This window comes from Notolepis coatsorum, assembly GCF_963971535.1.
Source record: "Notolepis coatsorum genome assembly, chromosome: 16".
NCBI classification, from domain to species: domain Eukaryota; kingdom Metazoa; phylum Chordata; class Actinopteri; order Aulopiformes; family Paralepididae; genus Notolepis; species Notolepis coatsorum.
In genome coordinates, this window is record NC_140180.1 from 105,726,254 (window position 1) to 105,741,987 (window position 15,734).

Genomic DNA, 15,734 nt, shown 5'->3' on the forward strand with positions numbered 1-15,734 from the left:
TATATATACGTGTTTCGGTGCCATGCGTTGTGGACCAGAGGCACGTATATAGCTGTGGCAAGTTGTTATTGTTTTATTCCATATTAATAACCGGATCAAGATCCCTGATCGACTCTGCAGATCTACCTGCCTCTGTGGAATCGGCAACATGCAATACTGGCCAGATCCTCTTAAGGCCCTCCCATAGTCGAGCAGACTGTACACAGAGCAGACTCCGCAGAGGTCCGCGCGGCTCTTTGAGCTTTGATCTCAGCGGACAGCAGACCCACAGGTGCGAAGCTACTATTTTCTGACGCGCGGACATCCGCGCCGCTGACTTGGTGTCACACAAAACGCTGCTCTGCGTTTTGGTTGACATCGAACTGCATTTAATGTGACGCCGATCTGCATTTTACTCTGACCACTCGCCCCGTGCCAAGAGAGATGTTTGAATGGCTTTTCTAAATGAAGTGTGTAAAATTGCCAGTTTTATTTCGAAATATTGGAAACGGAGATAACATACTCTTTATTTTGACATCGGATGACGACGACATGACAGAAGTTGAACAGCGTGGGGACAATTGTGTAAACTGCCGCGTGACATGTAGGAAATTGGTCCGCGGAGGTCCGCTCGACTATGAAGGCTCAAAGAGTCCAGTGGACCTCCGCGGAGTCTGCTCTGTGTACAGTCTGCTCGACTATGGGAGGGCCTTTAGGGGCGACATCGCTCCACTGCAGTATCATTGTGGGCGAATGGAATATTTTTTTTTTACCCTCCAACGGAGTATCATATTACTCTGATCACAAACCAACAGCATGCACCGTGTATCATGTTTCGAAGCGGAGATTTCACCATGGAATAAGGGGATTTATCATCAACCAATGGACATATCGATCTACCAGATGCCGATCGATAACAGGAAAATGCTGCCGGGTATCACACGGGCTGACGGTAAGACATTTATCACCTAATTTATAGCCGGATCGGAGCTCAAGCAATCGATCTGTGAATGTGGCTACTTACACGGACACTGTATTGGTAATCAATAATACTAATCGACGTCCCCCGTCGCCCCCCTTTCATCATAGATGCTCTGGGATAGTCCGGATCATAAGCAGTTTGTGTTATTTCATTAGCATATATACAACGGAAATGCCGTTGAATATAACGTTAGTAGCCTTTAGCTCTATAACTAGCTTTCCAAAAAATAGATGATACGAAATCTGCGATAAAGCTTATATTCACGGCGCTATAAAATGACAACCTACCGATGGATTTATTTTTTATTTAAGCCATTCTGAAGGGACGGTTTATGCACTCAATTGACAATGAGAATGGACAGATAGCATAGCAACACTATAAAGTATAGATATAGCTGTCAGAAAACCCACATGTTTGTTTACATTCCCCGGTCCTCTAGCCACTAATTAGACTAAGCCCATCGGTCGTCAAAGAAAATGAAAAATAAAAAGATTGTATAAAAAAAAAAAAAAGCTTTCTCGCACCAATCAAATTAACCAATCAAACAGACTGAGACTGTTTCACCCAAATAGACTACGTTATATTGTTGTTCCCTAAATCATTTTTAAACATTTACTTTTTTTTTTATCTACTTTTTTCTCCCATTTAAAATGTTTCTCCCATCCCAATTTCATATCGTCCAATTCTACCCTCCCCTGTCTCGAACGCTGTTAGGCCATGCCTCCCACAAGCCGGCTGCAATGTGGACGAAGCCTTACATCACGTGTCCCCTCCGGTACTCGAGGAAGCAGCCGTCGCATCTTTTCACCTGCACAGCGCGATCTCTTAGCGGCGGGAGTCTGCGTGGGAGGGACACGCCGCCCCCGTCGCTTCCTGATTCTGCTGCGCAGGCGCACCAACCGACCTGTAGGAGTCGCTGTCCACAACGTCCGATCCCCACCCATCAGCTTTCCCACCCCTAACACTGCCAATTGTGTTAGTATGAACCACCAGCCAAGCTGATAGCAATGCGGAGAGCTGGGCTCATGTTTAAACATTTACAAAATAAATTCAGAATTTAGAAATGTTTAGAAAAGTACATTTTCACCAGTTTATTTCCTCTTGCATTGTTTGCCTCCAGTTTTGGTTTCTCTTTCAGCTTGGTGAAGTTGTAATGACCTCCTGGAGCCTGACCTGATCGAACGTGACTTTGAGGTAAAATAATGACTTGGACTATTTCAACAACTTCGGGGTGAGAGTTTGACAAACAAGATGAATTTATGTTTAGGTAATGCGTCTGAGTAAGTAAAATTGTATTACATGATATAACCTACTGTCACCCGAAGGATCTTAAAGGCAGAGTAAATTTTTTTATGCGGTGCCTATTACGCCCCCAGTACAAATTTTTTTGTATTTTGTCTAGATTTGGACAAAAACTAATTCCATTTGGTTTTTCATGTATAGTATAGTCAATTCATCATGAATAATGATATGGGCTTCTAAGTTGCTGTTTTATAAATTGTAAAAGCTTTGATTAAAAGAGGTATTATGGCGAATTGTGGTATTATGCCATGTCCCCAGTGCTGTTCATTCAACTTCAATCTAAAGAATAACTAATAAAAACATATACATTTCTAAATATATCATGATTATAAAATTGTCTTGGTCAAACTCCATTTTATCAAATGCTGTTTTAAAAATAAATAAATAAATAAAACAAATATTATAAAAAAGAAAAAGGATTTATGTCCGTCCCCGGCATCACTGTCCACTCTGTGGAGCTGTGTTTACTGTCCCTTTAAGAAGAAAACACATTTCTCAATGACATCAGTCTCATGAGGTGACATCACAACAGTGGAGGGAAAATCAAATGTGGTAAGATGTCTGTTTTTCTACCTCTTTTACTATCCTATTTTGATGTTTCTATTAAGTGAGTTTGATATGTTTGAAAATAACTGTCCATCCTGTTAGGCCTAAGTATTGAGGAGATCAATCAAATGTAATAATTGAAAAAAGTGTTTGTGAAGAATTATAGATTCCTCATCAAGAATTGAAAGTCATGCTAGCCATTATGCTAACACAGGCAGACTAAAGGCTAACTTTAGCTCAATATGTCCACCCTGTTATTGTCCACCCTGTTAGCCTTATTCAACTAACAGGGTGGACACCAACCTAACAGGGTGGACATATATCTAGTAATGTTGACTTATAACAAGTTTTGTTGCCATGTATGCAGTGTTTTCCCTATATGCAACAGCAGCATTCTTTTATATTTATTTGTTATAACTAGTTTATAACTAATATTTATTTGCCCCTGGTTGCCTTACACTGATAAGCAGCAGGTGCAAATCATTGGATCCAGGTGCTGCTGCAAAATAACATACTGGGGGAAACACTGATATGTATATTATATTGTATATTATTATGTATACTGTATGATATAGGTATATTATCTAAAGGAAATGCATGCATTTGTTTAGGAATGGCATCCCCACTAAGTGCAGCTGAATCACAGCGGCGTTACAGAGCATGCTGTGATGCTGACCCAGAGAGAAGACAGCAATACCTTCATAAAGAGAGAGAAAAATGGAGAAGGGACAGAGAGAAGGGCATAAAGACTGGTATCAATGAAGTTGGTGAGAGAGAGAAAAGGGCAAGGAGGAAGAAATGGAGGGAGGTAAAGAAAGCAGCCAGGGCCAGAGAATCACACAACACTCCCCCTGCAACTCCAGAGATTCAGCCTTCAAGGTTTGAGCAAGTTTGTAATATAAGGACATGTACTGTACATTGAGAATAAAATACATTGTTGTTTTTAAGACTTTTGTGAGCTTTAAAAAAATGCAGAGTTAATATAAGTCAGGATGTATTATCATTTGTTTATTCTGTTTTAGGCAAAGCCTTCAAGGTGAAAAGAGGGCAAAAAATGGAAGGAGAAGGCTCCAACAGGAGATAGCCCTCTTAAAGGCCCAACTGGATAGAGAGATGAGAATGAAGGAAAAGTATAAAAAAAGATACTCAAGGTGTAAGGCCAGCTCCTCATCCCCACGTGCATTGGTGAATCGGATGCTTCAAAATCAGAACGTCACTCCTTATGTCCGCAAGACCCTTACATTTCACTCTGCCTTAGTTGCGGACATTGCTCAGTCTTACAAAGCCTCAAGAAGAGAAAGAGTGAAGCAAACGATAGCCAAAGTGACATGTGGTAGGCTATTAAAAAAATACAGACTCCTGTCATTCGCTTGTAGTGCTCTTGGATTCTCCAAGAAGAGGGATAAGTTGAAAAGGGATGCAGACCTGACCACCTTTCAGAGAAGGAAGAGTTCAAGGAGAGCAGAGAGTAAAGCCAATATCCGTACCTTCTTTATTCGTGACGATGTCAGTCGTATGACAACTGGGCGCAAGCAGACCATAACTGTGAGGAAGGAGAAGATGCAGAAGCGACTGCTTACTGACACATTAAAGAACCTTCATAGGAGATTTGCATCTGAAAAATCAGACAACGTCTCATACTGTCTGTTTTGTGCATGTCGGCCATTTTGGGTCATGGCCCCTACTGATGCAGATCGGGCCACGTGCCAGTGCAAAACGCACGAAAATCTCCAGTTCATGGCTAACACCCTCTACAGCCATGGGATTGTGGACTCCAAGAACATTGAGGAGATGGCTGACCGCACTGTCTGTGCCACGGGAATCAAAGCCTGCGCCTATGGTGACTGCAAAGAGTGCCGTCTCAACGCTCACCCAACCTTGAAAGCAGCCACAGAGGAAATTGTACAAGTTGTACAATGGTCTCTTGAAAGGACAGGTGAGGAAGAGAGGAAGACCATTACCCTTAAGAAGGAGGTGCACAGCACACAAGCAGAACTGGTCAGTAATTTTCAAGACCGTCTCTTCAAATTCCGTAAGCACCTGTTTAACATCAGGTGGCAATATGGTGCTTACAGAAAGCTACGGGAAAGACTCCAAGAAAATGAGTGTCTAATCCACATCGATTTCAGTGAAAATTACTCATGCAAGTATCACAATGAGATCCTGTCAGTGCATTTTGGGGGATCCCACCAACAGGCAACGCTGCACACCGGTGTGCTGTACACCACTGAACAGACACCAATATCATTCTGTTCTATCTCGCCCTCGCGAAGACATGACCCACCAGCGATCTGGGCCCACCTGGAGCCTGTACTGGAGATGGTGAAGGCCAATTACCCAAAGGTGGAGAGGCTTCACTTCTTCAGTGATGGCCCAGCAACCCAGTACAAACAGAAGGGCAACTTCTACCTCCTGTCAACTGAGCCATTCAGGCATGGTTTCAAAGACCTGTCGTGGAATTTCTTTGAGGCCAGCCATGGCAAAGGAGCTCCAGATGGAATCGGAGGGACACTGAATCGGTCAGCTGACCGGATTGTGCGCTTGGGGGAAGATGTTCCAGATGCCCTCACTCTATTTCAAAAACTGAGGGGACTGGAATCCACAGTGGAGCTCTTCTTTGTCAGTGAAGATGAAATTGAAGCAAAGACAGAGGTAAAGATGCCCCCAACCCCTGCAAAAACATTCACAAGTAATAAAGTACCTCTGTCTGTCTGTCTCTTGCTCTAATGAATATTATAATAATAATATTAATAATAATAATAATAATAATAATATCTCTATTTTGAATATGATATCTCATACTTGTACTGTATATCATCTCTTCTCGCCTCAGATCCCTGCTCTGACTCCTGTTAAGGGCACAATGAGGATGCACCAGGTAATCAGCCTCTTACCTTGGCAAATCAAGTACAGGGACATCAGCTGTTTCTGTCAGAGACAGGATGGTCGACTGGATTGTGCCTGCTTTGAACTAAAAGTTTCTACTCTAAATGGAGTTCCAGTGACGCCCCCAACGCAGAACAGAGAGACCCCATGGCGACCAGAGGCAGTCGACAGCACTTACATTGGAAAGTGGTGTGTTGTCGAGTATGACGATGACGTGTACCCCGGCATCATCATGGCCGTGGAGGAGAATAGCATTCACGTGAAGTGCATGCATCGCAATGGGGTAAACAAATACTTCTGGCCAACACCACGTGAAGATATCAGCTGGTATGCAGATGACCAACTTCTGTGTCTTATACCCGAGCCACAGGCACTCAACAAACGCTCTGTTCAACTGGATAAGTCCACGTGGAAATATCTAGAAGATCACTTGGGGAACTACAACTAGACATGCACTAAGGGCAGGGTCTGGAGCTGGGGCTGGACTTTGAGCTGCTACTTTTACACCGGTTACCCCCACATCAGAGCTACAGAGGAGTCTATCACATACTGCACACACACAAGCACAAACACACTCATTCACACAAACACACACACACACACACACACACACACACACACACGCATACATACACACACACACATACAGTATAAATTCTCTGTCATACACATAAACACAAACATATGCATATACAGTTTTCTTTCCTTTTTGTGTTCTTCCAGTTATTCCTTGGTCCAAGTTTAAGATTCCCAAGGAGTTAGTCTAATTTCACATTCCCAGGGAGTTAGTTTGATTTCATGCACACATGATTTGTATGCACGCAACTCTCATACACATAAACACACATACATACACATTCAGTACAAACTGAGTCATACACACAAACATAAACAAGTGCATGGACAAGTTATTTAAGTAATTTTCCTTTTTGTGTTCCAGTTCTTCCTTAGTCCATCATAAACCAAGTTTATTCATGTTATAATTAATAAAATTCATTAAATAACATTAAGGTTTTGTCATTTGTTGGTGTTTTGTCCACCCTGTCATTCTACTGTGTCCACCCTGTTAGACCTCTGTCCACCCTGTTATGTTGGTATTTTTCTATCATAGTTTAATGAGATTACCAAATATCAAGTGTATATTTGTAGTTACATAAAGATATGGAAGGGATTGATTATACATGCTAGAAACTTTGAGTAATTATTATCATAATTCACTTTTCTTAAGAAATAAAGTGGAAGAATATGTCCCGTTCTCATAATGTGCAGTTGTTTTTCTCAATATATGCTGTTTAAAATAATTGTATTGTAAAATAAATATCTGACTAAATTGAGGGACATACAATTCCTATACACTAGCAATCATGCACTGAAATCACAATTAAACAGTTATGTCTATGTCCTTAACAGGGTGGACATATCCCTTGTGACACATGTTGTTAATATATCTAAATATAATATAATTTAGGTGCCTGAGCTCGACCAATGTGTTTTTCAGCTAATTAGATATGTGCTTTATATAATAGAACATTAAAATATAGGTAAATACACTTTTTTTTATCCCAAGTTATGAAGTCCAAATGGCACCCTATAAAAATGACGCCACTACATGTCGCACTAGCACCAGAACGTAATCTATCCAATCAGGTGCATTCCACATGTGGAAATGGGAAGTAGGGGATACGTGCCTGCAATATGTAAACAACATCATTAATTTTGGACCTGCAAACTAATTTTAAATAATAAATTCTAAACGTATAATTCATCAATAATGTATTGGGGGGGAAAGCAATATTTTTATTCTACACCTTTCTAAACGCTCTGTGGAGGCATAATAAAAAAAATTCTACATAGAAATGTTACCTATAGCCAGTGTTGTGCTAGTTACTGAAAAATAGTAACTCAGTTACTTTACTAGTTACTTCATTTCAAAGTAACTTCGTTACTGTACTAGTTACTTACACCCAAAAGTAATGAGTTACTGTGAAAAGTAACTATTTAGTTATTTAAAAAAAAGATTAAAAAAAAAGATTGCTCCCGAGTCCCATGCCCTATAGTACTCAAAATCGGTTGATCAACTTGACAGTTTCCATTCACATCACCGAACTCTGCTAAGCAATGTGGTCTAGATACAAACACAAATCTGACACAAACAAATGTTGTCCCGAGTCATATAGTCAATAAGAAGTGCGCCGGTTGAAGGAACAGCCTTGATGTCGCCGGAGCGTTTCATTATAACCATTATAATTCAAGGGTACTACGACTATGCTTGCACCTCATGGTACCAAAGCACCTCAAAGGCGCTTAAAACAAAATTACAAACATCACAAAACAAACTGGTCAGACTACTACTTGACCTGAACCCCAGAAGAACCCACCTCACCCCTGCCCACTTTGACAACCTAGGATGGCTTAGAGTAGACGACAGAGTACAGCAACTTGCAATGGGCCTGGTCTACAAGATACACTATACGACCGGGGTACCCATGTACATGTCAAAATACTTCCCAAAGGTCAGTGAATACCACAACCACTACACCAGAGGAAGCTCAACAAATCATGTAAAACCCAGATTCGGCTCAAACAAGGGACTAAACACGTTTCGCAATTATGCCACAACAATGTGGAACGCCCTACCCAAAGCTAGCGGTAACAGTACTGTATATTTGAATACCGTTTATGTCACAAATGTATCAGTACTAAATACCTATATGTCCCTATGCCATAAATGTCATGTATGTTGTGTATGTCATAAATGTCTATATGAATTGAAAATGGGGGACCCTGGTGGAAACAAGACAAACGTCTTTCTCTGGTCTGCATCCCCTTAACAATTGTATGTATTGAGCCGTACTGTATTGTACCAATTCTGCAATCTGTTAAATAAAGTTTTCATTCATTCATTCATTCACCATCTTGCAAGTTGCAACGTTGTTTAAGATATCAATCAAAGCATTGCAACGTTAGAATAGTTAGGATATCAATTGTGCATGAAAGGACTATATTTATATTGTTTGGTTAGTATTATATGAGATTCCCTGGCAGATTTCGTACAGTCAAAATCCGTTGATCAACTTGAGTTTCACTCACCAAAGTCTGCGGTGGTTGAGATGTAGTAACGTTACGTTAGTCCAGTTGACTCCAGCAGCGCCTCAAACATGTTCTTTATCTCGTTTCCATGTTGTATATTAATTATCTCTCCAAGTAGTTGCTAAATGGTTTGTTAGTTTGTTACTGCATTCTTTGTATGTAGATTCATAGCGAGCGTTTGTTTTGTTTACAATAGAGAGGGTCTATTTCTTTCCGTAGCCGCATTTCTTGCGCACTTCTGATTGGCCAGTGGCCAGACTCGCCTCGTATCATTCTACGCGGGTGGGGATGAGGATAATAATAATAATAATAATCACTACCGCTCGCTATCAATCTACGCCGTATATAACGCAAATAACGCAGTGACGAACCATTCAGTAACGTAAGTAGCGTTACTGAATTTCAAAAGTAATGCGTTAGAGTACTAGTTGCGGCAAAAAGTAACTTCGTTTCTGTAACGCGTTACTTTGTAACGCGTTAGTCCCAACACTGCCTATAGCACCTTTAACTGCTTTAAGTTCATTATGTTAATTCTTGGCCCCGGCTGTGATATATAGCTAGCATAGCATAGTGTGTTACACAAACAGCCAGGGACCCAACAAGTTAGAGATATACAGTGGCGGCGGGGGGGAGGGGCTAGCAGGGGCTTAAGCTCCCTCTGAAAAAGGCTTAGCCCCCTCTAAGCCCCCCCTCCCAGTTATGGTTTTTTTTTTTTTTATATATAAAATAGATTACGAATTCCGTTATATTGGACATTTGTATTAATTATATCAAGCGAAGAACTGAGAAATTTGGCAGAGAGAGACGGCAACATTATCGTGGGTTTGCGTGATGAGTATCTCCACCTCTTTTATTGTGAAGCTGTATCTATCTACCGGTAGTCATCAAAAGCATGTCTGTCACTATAGCCAATTGAAATGCTAGAAATGGTCACATGGACTGGGAGAACCAATGGAATAGTACCACCGGGCCGCGTGTATATTGCCCTAACGCACTTTCACTTCCGCGTTTGAGATGCGAGCGAGTAAAAAAAAAAAAAAAACATCTTTGGATAGCTTCTTTGCAATGGGGAAATATAACGCTTCTTTTAATAAACAGGAGCCATACTTAAAATACGGGTTTATCGCAACAGGTCGGTGATTCTTGCGTGCCGAGCATGATATGTGGCGACAACAACAACAACAACAACAACAACAACAACAACAACAACAACAACAACAACAACAACAACGAGGCAATGATGACAACTGTGTTCAAGTTGGCAGATAAAGTAGCATTCAACACCAATCTGGAATTGGAGGGCGGCGAGTGGATATGACATGTTTCAAACATTAGCAGGGATTTTGGAGGACTTAACAACAAACAAGGTATGGTGAGTCGTGTTTTCATGCATTCTGATCTGTTCATCACCCGCCGCGGTGATCTGCTGTTCATGAATGAATGAATGAAAACTTTATTTAACAGATTGCAGAATGGGTACAATACAGTACGGCGCAATACACACAATTGTTAAGGGGATGCAGACCAGAGAAAAACGTTTGTCTTTTTTCAATATCAGTATATTAAATTAGCCATTGTTTTTGATCCTGGCCCGCCAAACCACAGGCTTGGGGAAAATCTGGCCCGTGGCCAGACCTAATGGCCGACCCCTGATGTAGCCTATATTAGCCGTTATTTAGTTTGTTATTGTTTGTTGCATTAAAATTCATTAGCACCTGCTATAAACAATCCAGCCCCCCCAGAGCTCCCCCAATGGGATATAGGCTATAATTAGGGAAGAATTTGGTTTGACAAAGCCGTCTCACAGAAGTTTAGATATTACGATAAGTCCTTTGTAATTCTCCCTGCAATATTCCTCAGAGCACAATGATCTAGTAAGAGTTGGGTTATGTTACTCAATTACTCAAGAAATCATCCAGTGCATCCATCTACCCCACTATGATTTTGATTTGATTTGACTTCATTTTGATGATTGCACCAGACAGTATTAATTTAAACATTTCTGTTATGGTCCTCAACTAGGGGTGTAAAGGCACACGTATCCGTACCAAACCGAACTGTTTCAGTGTGTACCGTACCGTACCGAACGGCTGTGTAGTGTACCGAACGAATACAACGGTATGTTAACCACTAACGACCGCCCACAGGGCTGTTTTTTTCACAATCTAATATAATATATATATATTTTTTTTTGACAGCCCTACAAGTACAATTAGTTACTGCACACTACATAACCCCTGAGTGGAACATGGAAAGCCAAACTTTCCCCCACTGTACCGAAAACCCTTACCGAACCTTGACTTCAAAACCGAGGTACGTACTGTAACGTGGTTTTTGTGTACCGTTACACCCCTAAACACAAGCAAAATAAAACATTTGTTTATTGTTTAGTCTACCGTTCTTACGTTTTGCCAGACACCAAATGGGACCACGTTGATGTTGGTTAGTTGAACCTGACTTTGCTCCAGATACCTGTGGCAGAGTGAGACAAGAGTGAGACAGTGGGGTCAGCACCGCTGCCTCGAACCCCAGTGGGAGGCCTTTCTGTGTGGAGTTTGCATGTTCTCCCCGTGTTTGCGTGGGTTTTCCTCTGAGGACCCCGGTTTCCTCCCACATCAAAAGACATGCATGTTAGGCAGGGACCACGGATGAAAACTAGCTCATTAGCTAACTCTGGCACATTTACATTGATGTGGAAACTGAAAGTGTTGATTAACGTGCATTGTCCCTGGGTAATAAATTAATGAATTAAACCATGATGACTAATGATGACTTATGATCTGCCTTTGTTTACTACATTACATGCACATTTAACATTAGAATTATCATTGTCTTTCTTTATCTCTGGAATATACTATTGAGTTTTGATTGATTGATTGAAAACTTTATTAACAGATTGCAGAATGGGTACAGTACAGTACAGCTCAATACATACAATTGTTAAGGGGATGCAGACCAGAGAAAGACTTTCGTCTTGTTTACATCAGGGTCCCCCATTTTCAATTCATCGTAACATATATGACATACATGACATACAGATAGACAGTACTGCTACATCTATACATTTATGACATACCATATTTGTAAATACAGTACTGTTTGTGATACAAAGAGAGCCCAGAAAAAAAAAGTATATACATTTGCCGTATAAACTGTACATTGGATTGGGTAGGTGGGGGGGGGGGGACTGTACATTGGAGGTGGTTGGGTGGGTGGGGGGGGGGGGGGGGGGGGGGGGGGTTGGGTAGGAGTGGGGGGGGGGTTGGGTAGGAGGGGTGGGTGGGGGACACTGTACACTGTACAACTGTACAAACAAAACTGTACATTGGAATATTGACAAGACCATACTTGGTAATTTACTGTACATTGGAGGGGGTTGTGTTAGGACATTTTGTGTCCATACCCAGATAGCAAACTGACATAGAAACAGCATTGGATCAATGTTGACACGTCACTGTAAATAACTTTGAATCAACATTGAAATTTTGTTTTCAAAATTCACTCAATGTTGCTTTTAAGGCAACATAAAAAAAAGGCCATGGGTTGTCGACATTAATTCCAATGTTGATTTTCAACCTCAACCAAAACAATATGATTCTGATGTAATTTCAACATTGAATCAATGTCACTTTGCTATCTGGGTTAAAGAACTTAAGAGTGGTGGACACGATGGCCTCTTCGTTATCTTCTGAACCCTGGTCAGTGTACCCACCAAAAGACAGGTCTTGATGTATGACCAACATAAATGGGGACATCTGGCCTCCTCTCTGACAAGGCTCTCAACGTGGGGTAGCTGCAAATGGAAAAAGGAGAAGTCAGTCCCTTAAAATTATAGTTTATTTCTGAACAAAATCCCAACCGCAGCTTGACACCACACGATGGACAACAATACCTGAGGTGGTCTGAGTGCATATGGCTGATGTAGATGAAGTCGGCCGCGCACAGTCTGTCCAACCAGTCGGCGGGAGGCTCGTGGAGCAGCCACCAGCCCCTGGCGAAGGCGGGACCCTTCAGCCACGGGTCAAACACAACCCGTCTCTGCCCAAGCTGCAGCTCCATGCACGCGTGTGTCAGGTATGTCACCTGTTCAAAGTGACAGCAAAAGGGTCAGTAAGTAGTTTAGACAGGGTGCGAACCATGGGGGGAGCTGGGGGAGCCATGGCTCCCCTACTGTATATGAGACATCAGCCCCCCTGAAAACATGATTTGTGAATTTTTGGGGGGTGTCTAAAATACTGACAATAAATGATAAATAAATTTTGAGAATTGGGCAGATCTTCACCATCAGGTGGGTGGCGATAATGTTGCATTGCCTACTATAATAATGTTAGACTCGATGTGTTTGGTCGTGGACTTGTCGTTCGGTATTGGTTCATCCGTGTGTTTATGTGTAAATAGGACTGTTGTGTGTCACCATCAGGTGGGTGGCGATAATTATGCATTTGCCCCGACTTTGGGAACCCCTGCTGTATTGTACCCATTCTGCAATCTGTTAAATTAAGTTTTCATTCATTCATTCATTCATTCATTCATTCATTCATTCATTCATTCATTCATTCATTCATTCATTCATCCATCCATCCATCCATTCATTCATTCATTCATTTATTTATTCATTCATGGTGGCTACTGGCAGTCACTGCAGTGCGATTGTTTTGCACTGTATTGCTGATCACTGATGCCCTGAGAAGGCATGGGGGTCCCACACCAGCCTCAGGGATACAAGATTCCTTTTGTATGCACTAGTTGACTTTGTGAGGGCTGCGGGTGTATGTGGGTCACGACTCGAGCAGATAATAGGGACTCTTCAAGTTATCAGTGTAACGAACAACCACTAAACTGCTTACGCAGACATTAAGGAGAAGGGGGAAAACAAACAACACAAAACAACCTTTACAGGTGGAAGCCTCACAGTGAGTATTTAAGAAAATAAATCAAGTCCAAAAAACAGGACAACACTCAATAAAGAGGTATAGTAGAAAAAGAAATAAGCCACAACGGCACCTCCTAATAACGGAGTTTATATTGGAAACGTAAAACAATGAACCTCCACTAAGGGAGTTTATGTACCGTAGTGAGCAAAGACAGTTCCAAAAGAAACACAACCATAAAAGGCTCAGCTTCTATAAAACAAAGTGTAGAATAAAGCCAGTAGCCCAAAACAAGAGCTACAAATAAAGGCCAAATTCTGAATAGGGCAGAGATCAGCACTACACTTTCAAACTTAAATAGACTCAGCTTCTCCATAGGCACAGCTGCACTGAATCAGGTGCAATCAAGCCCACACACCTGCCGACCCATGAGGCAATTAACCACAGAGACCAGTGATTGACAGCTATCCCTCACAGGGAGACGAAATAAGGCAAAAACCATGACGGACTTGGCAGCACTGTCTGTTGGTTTTGGAATTTATTTATTTAATTTAGTTTTTTCTCTCTGCTGAGCTGTAGACTAGTCTACTATGGCCGGCATAGAGGAGTTCGTTGCTTCCCCATGTGAAGAACTTCTGGAGCGTTGCACTAAAGACCAGCTTCTTAGAATTATTGAAAAGTATGACATTGATATAAGTGGTCTGACTGATAAAAGTAAAGGGAGTTTAAGGACTGTGGTTAGACAGCAGTTGTTTGAGAAAGGCGTACTAGTGGCTAAGCAAGAGGGACCGGATCGGTCACGAGCAGCACTGTCACTAACCCTAACCCTAACCCATACTAGTGGCTAAGCAAGAGGGAGGGTTAAGAGACTGCCCAGTACAACTGGGATGTATGGGGAAAAACAGGTAGGGTAGTACTACAGACAGAAAGGTATCCAGACAGATTCCTTCTCCTTTGTGAGTGTGACTGAGGACACAGTTTTGAAAAAACTGAGGGCCCTCAATCCTAACAAGGCAACAGGACAGGACAAGGTACCTGCTAGATTTCTTAGGGATGCAGCTGAGTCCATCGCCTCCGGCTTAACACATTGAGTGCCAACGACGAGAAATCTCATTGTTGGCCGCCATGCGTTCAGTGCCAATGACGAGAAATCTTGTTATTTAATCGTTATTTCTTTTATTTCTTTTATCATTTTTCATCAATCCAGCCTCACTTTATCATTTGGACTGTCTATGAGCTCGAAAAGGGCAAATACCGCCCCCTATCGTCTCCCGGATGGTATTGCACCCATTGGAATGGACTCAATGAAAATGCATGTGAAAAGAAAACTCCGGATTCCACATTTTACTTCTCAGGCATGTAACCGGAGACTATTGCATTCATTGGGGCAACCGAAAGCAGCGTGGATTATCTGTTTCAAGGTCTAATGTTGGATCAATAAACGCGATCCTGACAGTGCGGACTCTTATTGGTGAAGTGTAACGCGTGGGAGGTCACGCGTTACACTTCTGATCTGAGGTAAGGAATCTATTTTACCAGTTTTGTGGTAATCAGATGTTTTTTTCACATATTTCACAACGTGTCTGTGTCTGTGTGTGTGTGCGTGTATGACGTTAGCGCTGACCAGGTCATAGATAATCATTTCAGCCCGCTTCTCTAGCGTGCATAAGTACACATATACTATCGATAATCTAGCGTTTATTTGAAAACGATTCATAAATCAGCCGAAAAATTACAACGTGTTGTGTGTATTCCAGTAAAGGGCGATTCCTGCGGAATCATTTTTTTTCCTAGACATTTACAAAACTATACTCGTATTCAAGACGGTATCAAACGGAAATGTACCGATGAAAAAACAATCCGTTTCGTACATATTGACTGCAAGCAAGTCATTGATAAGCGACGGGCGTATTAGACACATAGCTATAATTAAAGATATAGTTTATGTGTTCACAAATGTGCTCGCTCTCTCATTGACTTAAGCGCTGGCTCTCAAGCGATAAATCAAAGTGTTAATACACGTTTTAAATCTATCTATCTGTCAAGGACAGTTTCCCTATGATCTCAAACAAGCCAGA

At 41.6% G+C, this 15,734-nt stretch overlaps 1 pseudogene across 1 annotated transcript in view; it reads right to left on the minus strand.

Moving 5' to 3' along the window:
* Positions 1-15,734, minus strand: part of LOC311242769 (cytidine monophosphate-N-acetylneuraminic acid hydroxylase-like) — an 80,067-nt pseudogene that overhangs the window by 42,663 nt on the left and 21,670 nt on the right. The window contains exons 4-6 of the transcript in view: positions 12,678-12,868; positions 12,498-12,578; positions 11,191-11,257 (exon numbers count right to left, since the gene is read on the minus strand). The product of the transcript in view is annotated as a cytidine monophosphate-N-acetylneuraminic acid hydroxylase-like (transcript). The remainder of the gene's footprint in view (positions 1-11,190; positions 11,258-12,497; positions 12,579-12,677; positions 12,869-15,734) is intronic.